The 14,404-nt window shown below is 39.3% G+C and overlaps 1 protein-coding gene across 3 annotated transcripts in view; it reads left to right on the top strand.

Moving 5' to 3' along the window:
* The window catches only part of B3GALT1 (beta-1,3-galactosyltransferase 1), a 391,340-nt gene that overhangs the window by 326,456 nt on the left and 50,480 nt on the right, over positions 1–14,404 (top strand). Inside the window, exon 4 of one of the 3 annotated variants that reach the window (XM_087920014.1) lies at positions 14,045–14,116. The exons of the other annotated variants lie outside the window; for them this stretch is intronic. The gene's annotated coding sequence lies outside the window, so the exon portion shown is untranslated. The remainder of the gene's footprint in view (positions 1–14,044; positions 14,117–14,404) is intronic. 3 annotated transcript variants of the gene reach the window in all.

Here is a 14,404-nt window from a genome sequence, read left to right as displayed (position 1 = left end):
AATGTAACCCGCTGAAAGGACATATTCTGACACTAACTGGAAAATAACAACAGCAACTAGCTGTAATGGGTTATGAAGATGAGCTAGTAAAACATCTGGAGATCACTAGAAACTTGCTCTTGCCCCAAAAGGAGGAGATGAAAATAAAACTACACTCAGTAAGTCATTAAAAGAGATTGGCACATTTCTCTCACTCTTTGTTTCCAGGCTCAATCATTTAACTAAATGAAGTGTGAAATAGTGCTGCCTAAATCGTTAGACAATGCCAAGGCCGTTCCCTCCAATATCTCCAGAGGCTTGGTACTTTTTTATCCATGTCTGGCTCCCCAGCAAAATGATTTTGAAAGTCTGATGCTCAGATGGAGTTGGCTGACCCTGAAGATCATGGATTTTTCTAAGCTTCTGTTTATTCCTTCCAAACCAGCAATTGCTATCAACATGTCATCAGCTATATACGGTATCTGGATGGGGATTATGATAGCTATTCAATTGGGGTGTCCTAACCAAAGCCAGATTCCTGCACTGGACTTCTCTTTTTCCTTCCCTTTTATAGAAATGTTGATTTATTTTTTTTAAATCAAAGAGTGGGAAACAGGTTTCAGAGACAGAAAGCAATGTGGCCATGCTGTTCAAACTGATTTTTCCACCATATTGTAGAACAGAGTGTCAAACTCAATTTCATTGGGAGCCTCATCAGGGTTCTGTTTGACCTTGGGAGGCCAGGGTGGGTGTGGCCAGCTCAAGGTCATTTGTGGTGGGGGCCCGAGCACTCTGCCAACAACAATGGGCTCCCAAGCTCTGTTTCCGGCTGTGACAGCCTCCTGCAACCCTCTGCCAGTGAAAATGGAGCATGTGGCCCTCCCGAGCTCCATTTTTGCTGGCAGAGGCACTGCAGGCCAGCCTCTCACTGTTTCCAGGGAGGCCCCATGGGCCTGATCTAATCACCCCACAGGCCGCATCTAGCCTACAGGCCTTGAGTTTGACACCCCTGTTGTAGGACATAACTGCAGCCATTTCTAAGAGAACACAATAATGATAACGGTTGTCACCAGTCCAACTGTTCCAAAGGTGTTTTTTTTCAAGAGGCAACTGGACTTCCTGGTTTTTCTTTGAAGATGTTTCGCTTCTTACCTAATAAGCTTCTTCAGCCCAACTATTAGGGGGAATGATAGAATTGCCTCAGGCATATGTTGGTGAGGAAGAGTGGTGGCAATGTTCCTTGATTCTTTCTTCTGCATCTGTATAAAAATAGAACTGAGTACTCTTCACAACCTTTAAAAAAAAAATTAAAGCAAGGAGTGAGGTCATATTATTTATTTATTAACCACCTTTCTTATTTTTATATATAGCTCTAATTCTTCTTCCTCCTGTTTTCCTTGCCGCAATAACTCTATGAGGTGCATTGGGCTAAGAGAAAGTGATTGATCCAAGATGACCGAGATGGCTTTCATGACTAGAATTCACTATCTCCTGGTTTCTAGCCTGGTATTTAACCACTAGATCAAACTGCTTTTCTTGATCCTTAAACTAGCTTGGCGATCCACACGTGGGAAAAGCCACTTTTTCTGAACAAGGAGCCGACTCTGCCATCTCTTCTCTATGACAGACAGTTAAGACTGTGACCTGGTTAAGGTGTTGGACACGATCCAGTTTCAACTCCACCAGGGCTCCTGGGAACTATGAGGCAGATTGCTCTCACCTCGTAGGGTGATGGTAGTGAGAAAAATCTATCATTATGATATCTCCTTTGGATGATTCTCTAGATACCTCCTCAGATGTCAGCTCAGGGAAGGATGAACCCATTCCTGGCATGTCAGGAACTGAGTTGATTGATGACTCTGAACAGCTGTCTGGAAGGATTTGAAGGAGGCTTCAGCTGGGAAAAGTTTGCAGTGGTAGACAGTGAAGAAGAGGAGGAACTGCCTTCTGCACTCATACAAGAACAAGTAGGGCAGAGAAAAGGCAGGAGCAAAGAAGGTCAGCCAGACTACTCAAGAGGAGAGGGCCCTGCCCATCTTGTTGGGCTGCACCAGAAGCTGGCTAGCAGATAGTTGGAGGCATTGCTGAGAACAATGGGTTTGTTTTCTAGCTGTTTGTATGATCGTCATGATTCCCGTTTCACTCTGGATTGATACTATGTTTGGAATTTTGCCTTGGAGACTCTGAACTTTACTTGCTCTCTTGTGTGTAGATTTAAGTTTTGATTGGTGGATTTAAGTTTGTCTGGTGGAGTTATTTTGTTTGAGCAATTTTCAATTGCTTTGTGGACTATTGCACCCTTGCTCTGTGGATTATCTTTGATCTGCTCATGGATGGACTCAGTTGGGACAGTTTTGGGTTTTTGGTGAAGGGTATTGCTTGGGAATATTACTGAACTCCCTAAGCCATATTTATATGTGTGAGTGAATATGAGGGGCAGCACAATCACACACATTTCAACTGCCAGTCCATCCGGTATCTGTGGATGGAAAAAGGAGGGGACACAAAAGTCACATCCCAGGCAGCAAATATCTCAAGCCAGACCAGTGTACATCATCCACGTGGCATGAAGCAAAATGATCTTTCTTAGTATATTATTTAAATAATAAAGTAGCAGAAGGGAGATGGGCATTTCAAGAGAATTAAAGTGGTGATGAACAGCAACTTTTGCCACACTGCTCTCCTTTTCTTTATAACAAATAGTGCTAAATGAATAGTGCTAAATAAGTAAAATAATGCTAAATGCCAAATAGTGCTAAATAAATAAAAAACCATACTATTATTATTTTATTTATTGATGTCCTGCCTTTATTATTTTTATAAATAGCTCAAGGCAGGGAACATACCTAGTGTTTCCTCCTCCTCCTATTTCCCCTGCAAATATGCCCAATCCGTGATATAAACAGAGTGGTTTGTACTACAAGAGCATAGATCAAATTGCTAATTGGTTTCACATGCCACAGACACCAGCCTTTAATGTTCAGCTTCATTAAGCCACAAACAGTGGCATTTGTTTTCCTCCTAATGATCCTCAGGATCTTCCAGAACATGGAAGCCAATCAAAGCACCCATTGGGGAGAAAAAATGGTTATTAGTCAATCCATAAAGTGCAAATGCTGTGGAACAACTCATTTCCCTCCACCACCATTGACATTTCTTATGCTATTGTCATTCATTGACATATCCATGAACAAGGTGTAGCAGAGACTGTAGGCTGCTTCCCATCTTGCAGGATGTACTTACAAAGCAGAAAGTTACAGAAAGACTTCAGCACCAGAGTCACAGATGATCTGGAAATGAGGACATTTGGACCCCAATGGCATCTACATGGTCGGTAGTTGCAGAGGGAAGACGTTCAAAGCAGTGTTGGGCACTGTGATAGAAGCTCTTTTCCTACAAGCACATATGAAAGGGGTGGATCTTGCAGTGCTACGGGGGGCAAGCTTAAAGTACAAGGCTGTTTTTGTCATGCCAAGCTGCAAGATCCCTCAGACAACCATGTTGGGCCTCGTTGCCCAGTCTGAGATCCATTTGCTGAACTTAGACAAGCCACTGGGCTTGAGTTTAATCTATATTCTGCGGTTTGCTAACATCCCAATGAATAATTTGAAGATTTCTGAAGGAAAGAAGTCATGAAGTCATGCACAACAGCAGATTTGCACATTCATATTAAGGGAATTGGGTGGATATATTTCACTTCGTCTATACTCTTTTGCCCAGAATTACAACCAGTTGTTTGGAGGAAATCTACACATCCTGCCCACCTTTAATAGGGTCTAGAACAATTTGCGGTGGCCAATTCACCATGGCCAATTCACCACAGCCGTGAGAATTCAGATTTAGAGGCCCAATATTCATCCTAGTCACTACCGCAATTAAAGCTTTATAGAAATTAAAGGAGCGGAAACATTGGAAGATGGGCAAACTGTTCAGAATCATCCCTGCAGTAAGATAACCTGGTTAAAGTCAGGGCATTCCCCCAGGAAAACACAACTTTTGCTTACCGGTCAGCAATTACTTTGTTATAGTAGAGGTTGGCACCCTGTGGTTTCAAGCAGCCACCCAAGCCTCTTTGTCACTGTTCATCTGACTTCTGTTAAAAAAATGTTAGTGTTGTTTCTTAGAATTTTAAGTTGGAAAATCTGAAAACTATGAATTCCTTTCTCAAATAGATTCAACAAATGAAGTTGCTTCTGTCAATAAAACTCTCCAACAAAGGGGTGGGGGGGAACCTCAGCCACTTTCTATCCTTGCCCTTCGCGTTACTATTCTTAGCCTAATTCACCAGAAATTTCCACTTTGTACTAAAAGGGTCTCACTCTGCCTAGTTAGTAACTCTGTTGCAGCCCAAAGTCACTATTCCCACAAGGAAGCATCCAAAGAGAGATCATTTTTGATCCAGGAGCCAGAAAATATGTTGGTGCCAGACAGTGGATATTAATTAATTAATTAATTAATTAAGTTTATTAATTAAGTTTATTAATCAATTAATTCCAGGACAGGGAGTTTTTAGCTCAAATTGACAAAGACAGCTTCCCTTTTTAAAAATAATTACTCCCTAAATTTAGGGACTGTAGTTTTTTGTGTTCTTTAAAAAAAAGAAGCTTTTGTTAGTATGGACAACAAGAATTTTTCTCTGAACCCAATGTTTGCAATTTCATTCCAGAAAGTCCAGAAACAGGCTACTAAAGGAACTATGTTGGTTATGTTGTAACAGGTTTTATGGTTTAAAGGAGGAACATTGTGCCCTTGCCATAGCAGAGTTTCCCAATATCCTTTTAGAGAGAACTCTGCTTTAAAAATGGCCATGCAGCAGGTGTGCAGAGAGCTCTCACTGCCAACAAAATTATGGTTTGTGAGGGCCATGGTTTTCCCACTTGGGACATTTGTCCGTAAAAAAGCAGACCAACAAAAAAAGGCTCAACAACAACAACAAGAAATGATGCCTTCTAGTCATGGTGCTGGAAAAACTTTTAAGTATTAGTTGAAGTAAAAGCAGATACTCGGTGCAGAATCAAGAGTAATAGTGAATGGAAAAATCAAAGGGAATTAAAAAAAAAAGAGGCTGACAAAAATCATTACTTTAATAACAAGCATGAGCTTACAAGGACTCAGAAAAACAGGAACTGAAGGTTAGTCCTGGCGAAGTCAGGAAGCTGGAGTAAAACAACAAGAAAAAGCAAATGTGGATGGGCTGAAAAATTGATGGGAACTTTTTGGTCCAGAGTTGCCAGATAGCTATCTGTGGCTTAGATTTTTCTTCCGTGATATTGCTAAGTTGAGACCCTTTGCTTGATTTTTCCATTCGCCAGTTTAACTTGGAAACGTCTGCTTCTAAAACGTTTGCCTTACTCCCAAGCCTAAAACCACAACAGGGATTGCCCTGCACAAAGATTGAGGAAAGTCACTTCCCATCCCTCCCAGCTCACTTGGAATCCGTCATCTTACAGCCCAAAGAACTGCACAGGATTCTTGTTGTGGTGCCCAATTAAAATGAAAGGCCACCCTCATGAGGCTTTGTTGAGCTTCTAAAGGACAGGCAGGATGTTAATTGAGTAACTAAAATAAAAATAAGCATAGTAATTGAGAGTCTAGTCAGTGACGATTCAGGACTTATTGCTGATTCGTAGAGGGGACAACTTCAATTTCTTTTCCCCATCTCTTTCCTTCCTCCATCTGTGAATGGAGGAGGGTGTATGTGCGTGTATATGTGTGCATTGTCCATGCCTTCAAGGCAGTGTTGACTCCTAGTGCCTGCCTGGGCTATTTTCTGCAGGTTATTTTGGCAATATTTGTGGAAGTGGTTTGCCCTTGCATCTTTCCAAGGGCTGAGAGGGAGTGTCTGGCTCATGCCTGTGGTGAAACTAGAACTCACAATCTCTTCATTTCTACCGCTACCCCAAACCGTTTCCCTCTAAAGCAGTGATCGCCAACCGGTGGGCAAGGGACCACTGGTGGTCTGCGAGAAAATTTTAGTGGTCCGCAGAGAAATGCCCCCCTCAAAGCATTCCCCCCAAAGCAATTAATCCAGACTGTGTGAGAACACAAGGCTGCGCCACCCACATGGCCCACCCACCCACTGGCCCCCACCCTTTGGCCGACCGCAAACCGTACCTTGAGTAGAGCCACCCAAGCTGGAACTGGAAGGTAAGACCAACAGTGGGGGAGGGAAATCTGTCCCGAGGTGGCTTGCTGACATTGGTGGGAAAATCGGTCCCATATTCCAGAGCCACAGTAGTCACAAGACTGGCCCTTTGGTCATCCCGGAGCAGCTCCTCCAATCCATGGCAGGCCAGTGCACCCAGGTGGAGGAGGAGCTGCTCCAGGATGTCTACTGCAGCTCTGGAATATGGGACCGACTTTCCCAACAATGTCAGCAAGCCACCGTCAGTCAAAATTCATATTAGTGGTCCGCGGGATTTAAAATTATGAGTTTGGTGGTCTCTGAGGTCCAAAAGGTTGATGACCCCTGCTCTAGAGCAAGGATGTCAAATTCACGTCATGACAGCATATGTCACGTGACATATTGGGACTTTTCTCCCTTTTGCTAAACCGGTATGGCCTGCAAGTGGTACATCCAGCCCACCGGCCAGGAGTTTGACTGCTCTAGAGAGTTCTGCAGACCTTCTGAATCCCAACAGCTGAATATCACCTATACCAGAGTTTCTCATGTATAGCAACTTTTAAGATATATAGGCTTCAACTCCCAGAATCCCCCAGCTGTCATTCAACATATCTTAAAATACTGTGAAACACAAAGCACAAAGCAATGGGATTCTGTTGCTTTCAATGTGCTAGGAATAGAATCCTCAGAATGCGCATATTAGGAACACTGTTCCTCGTCATGCACAATAATGTTTTATGAAGGATGCAAGAAATTGTTCATTTCCAACTCTTCCCTTAGAAATGTACCCAGGGGAATGATTTGGGCATATTTATGACTGATGAATCCACTATCTACTTCAGTAAAACAATTGTGTCTCTTTTGTCATGCACAAAGAATGCGAGATGGTTGCTACTAACTGTGGATATCTGACAGCTGCTTATTTGGCTGCAAAACAGGCAGATGGTTTTCAGAGCTGCCGTATTATTTAATGTCTGTAGAGGGGCTAAGCACCGTCATGTATGCATTGTAGAATGAATCACGATGATCAGAATTAGCTGTGAGTAATATCTTCCTAAGGAACACAAAAAGTGTGCTACTACCTAAAAATGAATCACAAGTTGAGAAAAATTAAAGGGAGGCTGAGGCCAAAGAGATGCCAAATTCAAATAAAGTACAATCTGACAACCAATTTAGTCTATATTACATATAAAAGGAGTAATAAGATTCATGCATTACACTACATAAATTGCAGCATAATTTATTTGCTGTTTATGGCTTAACATTTTATTTACGATGCAGCATTATGTGGCTTATTTAATAAACCATGCCATAGTGCTGTCTATTCAGCCAGCAACAGAGTTTCTTCAAATGTAGTCAAGTTGGCTTCAAATGCAGTAGAATCTCTGGTCACGACCATAATTTGTTCCATAACTTTGGTGATTTTTTCGTCTTCTAATGTTTTGTCTTCAAGAATTTCTGGGTCAGGGGTTGCATTTTATCGCCACCCAAGTATGTGTTTGTGACCAGATTCAAAAATTTTGTGAATTTTTGGGTCAGAAACCAATTAGGTCATAGCCAGAAGCGTTCGTGCCCAGAGGTTTTACTGTATTAGTTTTTTACACATGGAATTTGAAATTAGCTTTGATTTTGTGGCAACTTTTTATTTATATTTATAAAAATTACCTTTTTTACTGACAATATAGTTCAGGATTTCCTTCGACCTGTCGTTATGAATGAGGAGCATAAACTCAGCAGTCACATCATGACTGTCCGCAGTGATGCAGTGAGTGGGCCGATAAGTGGACACTCCTGCTCGGCAAATGAGTTTGTCCATATGTTTTAACACTTTCTGAAGAATCAGCCTTCCCCAGGCAGCACCCTCTCAGGCCATTCCTCCAATAGAGCCTTTGGCTGCTTCCTTCAGATGCAGAAGTTGCATCTGAAGGACAGCAGGACAGATAGACCTCTGATGATGGTCCCTAGACATCTTCTCAATTCAACTGCATTCCACCAGCTCTGCAGACCAGAGGAGGATTTCAAGTCTGCTGTTGAAGACTTTGAGAGGGTCCCCTGGATCTCAATAGAGGAGTACATTCACTTGGAGAATCTGTTCAGTCAGGGAATCACAGAATAACAGAGTTGGAAGGGACCTTATAGGTCATCTAGTCCAAACTCCCTGCTCAAGCAGGAGGGGACCCTATACCAGTGGTGGGCTTCTACCAGTTTCAAAACGGATTCAGTGAGCACGCACATCATATTACAAAACCACCATTTTACAGCTTTACAACTTATTTTCCACTGCAACGCCACTGAGTAAAACAGCTGAGGCACGGTAATCCACTGTTCCACACCTCAGCTGAGCTTCAAAACTGCAGAAATAAAGGACAGACTAAAGCAGAGGTGAATGAGCAGGGCCAACCATCATCAGAGCTAAGGGTTCGCACGAACCTGTGTAAACCCTGAGCAGCCTACCCCTGCCCTATACAATTTCTGACAAGTGGCTGTCCAGTCTCTTCTTGAAAGCCTCCAGTGATGAAGCTCCCACAATTTCTGAGGGCAAGCTGTTCCTTTGGTTGATTGTTCTGTCAGAAAATTTCTTTTTATTTCTAGGTTGAATCTTTCCTTGATCAGTTTCTATCCATTATTCCTTGTCTGGCCCTCAGGTGCCTTGGAAAATAAGTTTTCCCCCTTGTCTCTGTGACAGCCCCTCAAATATTGGAACACTGCTGTCATTCTCTTCACTAGACTAGCCAAGCCCAGTTCCTGCAACCGTTCTTCATATATTTTAGTCTCCGGTCCCCTAATCATCCTGGTTGCTCTTCTTTGCACTTTTTCTTGAATCTCAACATCTTTTTTATGGTGTGGTGATCAAAACTGGATGTAGTGTTCTAGATTCAGCCTTACTAAGGCTTTATAGAACAGTACCAGTACTTCACATGATCCTGATTCTATCTCTCTGTTAACGCAACCTAGGATCGCATTGGATTTTTTGACTGCTGCCACACGCTGCTGGCTGCTGGAAAGATACAAGGAATTTATAATTAAACAAAGGGATCTATAATATATAGTTGTAAGCATCATGGGTTATGTGTTTCACTAAGTGCCATCAATCCATAACAAAAAGGCAAATAAATGTGAATAATGTTAAGAAATCACAGCCTAATTACTCACATTATCATGGCATAGAAACAGAGAGGCAATGTTCATCAAATAAATAATTCATTATAAATTATTTCCCCACTCCAGGCATTATTAGCATGATATACATTGATGAAGTCCTGATTTAGCTGCTTTTCTGAGAGATTATAATAATGTCGATTTCCATTATTTATGTCGTTGTTTCTCACACAAAGTCCTATTCGTGCCTTGTATAATGTCTTACAGGTGCAGCTACCCACCATTAATGAACTAAGTATTTGGCAAAGGCAAACAGCAGAAATAGCAAAGAGCAGCTGCACAACTCAGTCAAGTTGTTTGACTGCCTGTTAAATTATCTCCCCATTTTAGACGCCTCTTCGGTCTGTCTGGTTTTTTTTTAATTATTATTATTCTGACTTTTATTGTTTTATCCAAGTATAAAATATAGAGGAAAATAGAAATGGGAAGTAAGGAGAAGGAAAAAGAAAGGGGGAAAGAAAATATGGGGTACAAGGGAAGGGGGGAAAGTATCACTGGATTCTTTCAGATTCTTTAACCTTAAAGGGAAAAATACTTTTTTTCCCATCTATTTTAAAATACTAAACTTTTTTTTAAAAATCTAAAATAAAAAAGGTCTAATACATCCTTTTTTAATTTCCTCTTGACATACACACTTTCAGTTAGACCAAGTTCCAACTAATTCTAATTAACTCATTAAATTTAAATCACTCCTTCTAACTTGCCCTCACAAAATTTTTCTTCTGGTATACATCATTTTTAAAACTCTAAACTTTTCTTTAAGCTAATACATCTTTTTTATTTAACTTTCTCTTAACACAGAAACTTTTAAATGTACTGTCGTTAATATTTTAAAAGCTTTAAGAATTACTTAAGCATTACATATAAAGGAATAAATGCTTTTTCAGGCCCACTTTACAGTAAAACTTTCTTTCCATTACAAATATCAGACTGATAAAAATCCATCCTAATGCCAATTGACTCGTTAAGTTTAAGTCACTCCTTCATTTATCTTCATGAAATAAAATATATTTTTTTCCTTTGGAATGTATATCAAGTAGTTAAAAAACTTCTCTTTTTCTCAAGGATTTCTCCACCAACCTTGTTAGTGTCTGTGTAGGAAAAGTCTCATGCTTGTCCTTTTGAAAGTTACAGATTTTCTAGGAACTCTTCTTTCAATTGTGTTGGGAAGTTTATATTTAAACCAGAATTTAAGGTGATGAAACTATCTCAGTTGCCTCATGTCGACCTTGAATTAGGAATTGTCAAAAAAAAAATCATTTCCATGTTACTTCATCCTTGCCTGTCCCATCTATTTCACTTTGATCAATATTCTTTTCCAAAAATCATGAAAAAGCAGAGGTTACTCTGCCATGAAAAACAGAATTCTGTACACATTTTATTAGACAAAGTCAAATTAATTATAATGTCTATACTTTTATAAATATCTTGATATATTCTTAGGATTCTATTACAAAATCTATAGAAATGCAAAAACATAGTTTGGGGTAATCTATGGCAGGGGTCTTCAAACTTGACAGCTTTAAGACTTGTGGACTTCAATTCCCAGAATTCCTCCTCCGGTCATGTTAACTCAGGAATTCTGAGAGTTGTTTGAAGACCCTTGATCTATGGCTTTCCAAATGTTGTAGGATTACAGCTTCTATTATACCTGATCCTGTAGGCGAGGATTAATTGAATCAGAGATTCAGATATCACAAAGTTATCATCCCACCTCTTCCAGCATTAGTTTATCTCTTAATTCTGTGACTGCTATTATTTTTAAAAAGTCCATGAAAAAACAGGTTATAATATTATAATTACATATATTATAGCAATAGCATTTAGACTGATATACCACTTCATAGTACTTTATAGCCCTCCCTAAGTATTTTACAGATTCAACATATTGCCCTCAAAAATCTGAATCCTCATTTTACCGATCTCAGAAGGATGGAAGGCTAAGTCAATCTTAAGCTAGTCAAGATTGAACTTCTGGCAGTAGGTAGAGTTAGCCTGCAATACTGCATTCTAACCATTGCACCACCATGGTTCATATTCTAACAAGTTAAATAGTTGTTTTGCCTAAAAGCATCAGGAGGTTAAATGTAACTTCTTAGCAGGCACTTATATCTGGAAGAAAATCTAAATCGTTATAACAAGTAATGCCACAGAGTACAGGATATAGAGACTGTCAGGAGTAATAATAAAAACCAAAAATTTACAGCTTTCTATATGAACAAAAGCCACTGAGGAGATTTGGATTTTTCTAGGAAAATGCGTTCAGTTGTAGCTTTAAGAAAGTGCAGTTAACTGCAAACTTGCTACAGATGCAGGATATACATATTGTTATTATTGAATGACTTTTCATTATTACCAAATAAATGTGTTTATTTATTTAGTAGTAAATATGGTATGTGACCAGAAAGGAAGCAGTTGAAGACCTACACAAAAGCATGTGCAATTTACAATCTCTGCCAAGATCTATCTCAATTTCTAGGAACAAGCTTGGTCACCACTGGTAAGCTTCCATCAAACCATTATGAAGATTCTTCTGCAAAACATCATTAAAATAAATCATATATGGAACAGAAATCCATGTTGTTACTGACTGCATTGAGCATCTCATGATACCAACATGAAGTTTCATTTTGGAACCTAAGCATCTGAAGAGCATTTTTTTTTCGTCCAAAATTTTTTTTTTTTGGCATAATTCAGAACCACCTCTGTTACTAGGCAGAGTGAGGCAGCTTTCTCAGGATACAGATAGATAAAATTGTATATGTGATCAGACCTTTACCCATCAAAATAAGCAACCAATTAAGAAAACTTTAGAAAGAGATTAGAAAAAAATAATCACAAAGGACGTATATACACAGCTTCTAAACTTGAAGACTTTATGCTATCTGCAAACTTACATCTGGAATTAAGAACAGCTTCATGTCTTGCTTGATGGTTCCAAAGACATCTGGTTGGTCATACTATACATACAATATTGACCTGAACACAATAGAGCTCTTGTTCTAGTTTCACAAAATTTGTGTTTTGTTTAACTGGTCCAGAAGTTGTATGGATTGCCTCCATCTGGATAGTGTCAAGTCCACCATCGTATCAATATTTGCCTAACTTGAGGAACTGAAATATACGACAAACTATCTGCCCATCAAGAACTTCCTAATTTACCTGTGTGCAGAGCTCCATTTCACAATGATCCTGAAGAGTGAAGGAAGGGGAGTGCAAAGGAACAAGATGGAGGCATAGGGGGGATACATGGATAGGGTTGAGAGGACACTGGGAGATGTTAAATGGGTAGCTACTGTATTTCCCCTTCATAGCATGATAGCCATGATTACACAAGGTATTTCTACTATACTTTCAGCTCTCCTGATCACACAACAGAACAACATTGTCAACTTACCAGTTGCTGATTTACAAGCCCTGGTAATTGTTTTATCATCAATATCCATTCTGTATCTAAGGCTCTTTCCCATTTCAGTGAATGGAGCAATTGACCATTAGGAGAGAGCCATTCGAAGCATAGGAGTACGAAAGTACTTCGTAAAATATATTGAACTAAAAACTTCTTTGTGTGGTGACCTTCTTGTTCCTTCCCTTCTCCACACTTCCAATTATCAACCTTCCCTTTTAGTGTCTGGATTTTTTTTACTTAAAATGTAGGTTGATTTTTCTTGTATTTAATACCTGCCTAGTTCAATTATTTCTCAGCTGTATTGCCACAAAGTAAGCTGCAGTCTTGCAGGGAACATAATGAATTCACACTCAATTCAAACAAATCCAATTTAACATAACATTTTAAGAACAGCCTTATTTTAGAATATTTATAATGCATAGGCTGAACGTTCTTATTGTGTTCCACAAAAGCAAAAGGGGAAAATCTTCTCCCAGAAGCTCACTCATATTTTAAATGAGAAATTGGCTTCAGTTCTACTACTTTGCATACCATTATCACTCAAACACAACAGTCCTCGAACTCTTAAGCTTCCAGTGTCTAAGGATTTTTCAACTAAATGAATGGATGAACGGATGTGTGACTCTATGTGAACATTTTGTGCAGTTTGAATTTATAATTGTTGATATGCTGGGGAATAAGTGAGAAATAGATCTCTTGGGGTCAGAAACAAAGGGCTGACAGGTGCCATCATAGCTCTAAATGTTGCCTTCCTATCTTGATGTAGCATAGCAATTTAAGCAGAATTTCAGTGGTTGAAGTCATTCCAAGATTTATGAATTTGGGGAGATTTTTTAAATGAAAGCACCGAAGCTCATTTAATGGCAATATAATTTGTCAGGATCTGTCAGCTTTTGTTTCTTAAGATCTTCTGAGGTTTGAATGTTTTTGCAAGGGATTCTGGAAAATTTTGGAAGGCTTAGCTTGTTTCATACCTGTCTGAAAATAGCTGTGTTTGCTCAACATATGATTTTAAGTCACACACACGATCATCAACATGTAGTATGTTTGATAATCGCCTCTTCTGAGGCTTTGCATTCGTGGAGTAAAGTATTCTGGTGCAATGTGAAAGTATGATGATAAAATAAACAATTCACAGGAAAAAGACTACAGATTTAAGGTCCACCAACCAAAAAATAGAATATTTTCTTTCTCTGATTTTAGAAGTTTTTGAAAAGTTTTTTCCATCTTGATTTCATAACATGCAAATCTGGGAGCTAAAGAGCCTGCCTCTTTTATATTTTATTCTAGGGATGTATTATTTTAATATTCTCCTTTGCTGTGCTATGGAATGCGAGGAGGTTTACATGGGTTATTTTCTACTTTCCTGCCAGATAAAAAGACCTCCAAGGAATTTGTACTAATGACAAAACTCTGTTTGTTCACTGTGAGTGACCTTCAAGTAAGTACGGAGAGAACTGAATGATTTACTGTCTAACATAGCATTGATACAGTACCTCTATATATCTCAGTATCTTATTTCTAACAACGACATGCTCTGAGTTTGGCACAGGAAGTTACATCTAGATATAACCTATTTTTGACGGTCATATTTTCAGTTGTTCACCTTTACCATAAGAAAGTTGAAAAGCCTGCAGAATTGTAAGAAGTATCTAGTAAACTATCATTTAATAGATCTATTTATTGAGATCTAATTATATGATTGTCAACTGTAACATCATAAAATATAGAAT

The sequence above is a fragment of the Pseudonaja textilis genome, chromosome 1, assembly GCF_049901715.1.
Source record: "Pseudonaja textilis isolate UNSWEBS1 chromosome 1, rPseTex1.2, whole genome shotgun sequence".
NCBI lineage: Eukaryota > Metazoa > Chordata > Lepidosauria > Squamata > Elapidae > Pseudonaja > Pseudonaja textilis.
The sequence above is the reverse complement of the archived record's forward strand: the minus strand, read 5'-3'. Positions and strand labels throughout refer to the sequence as shown.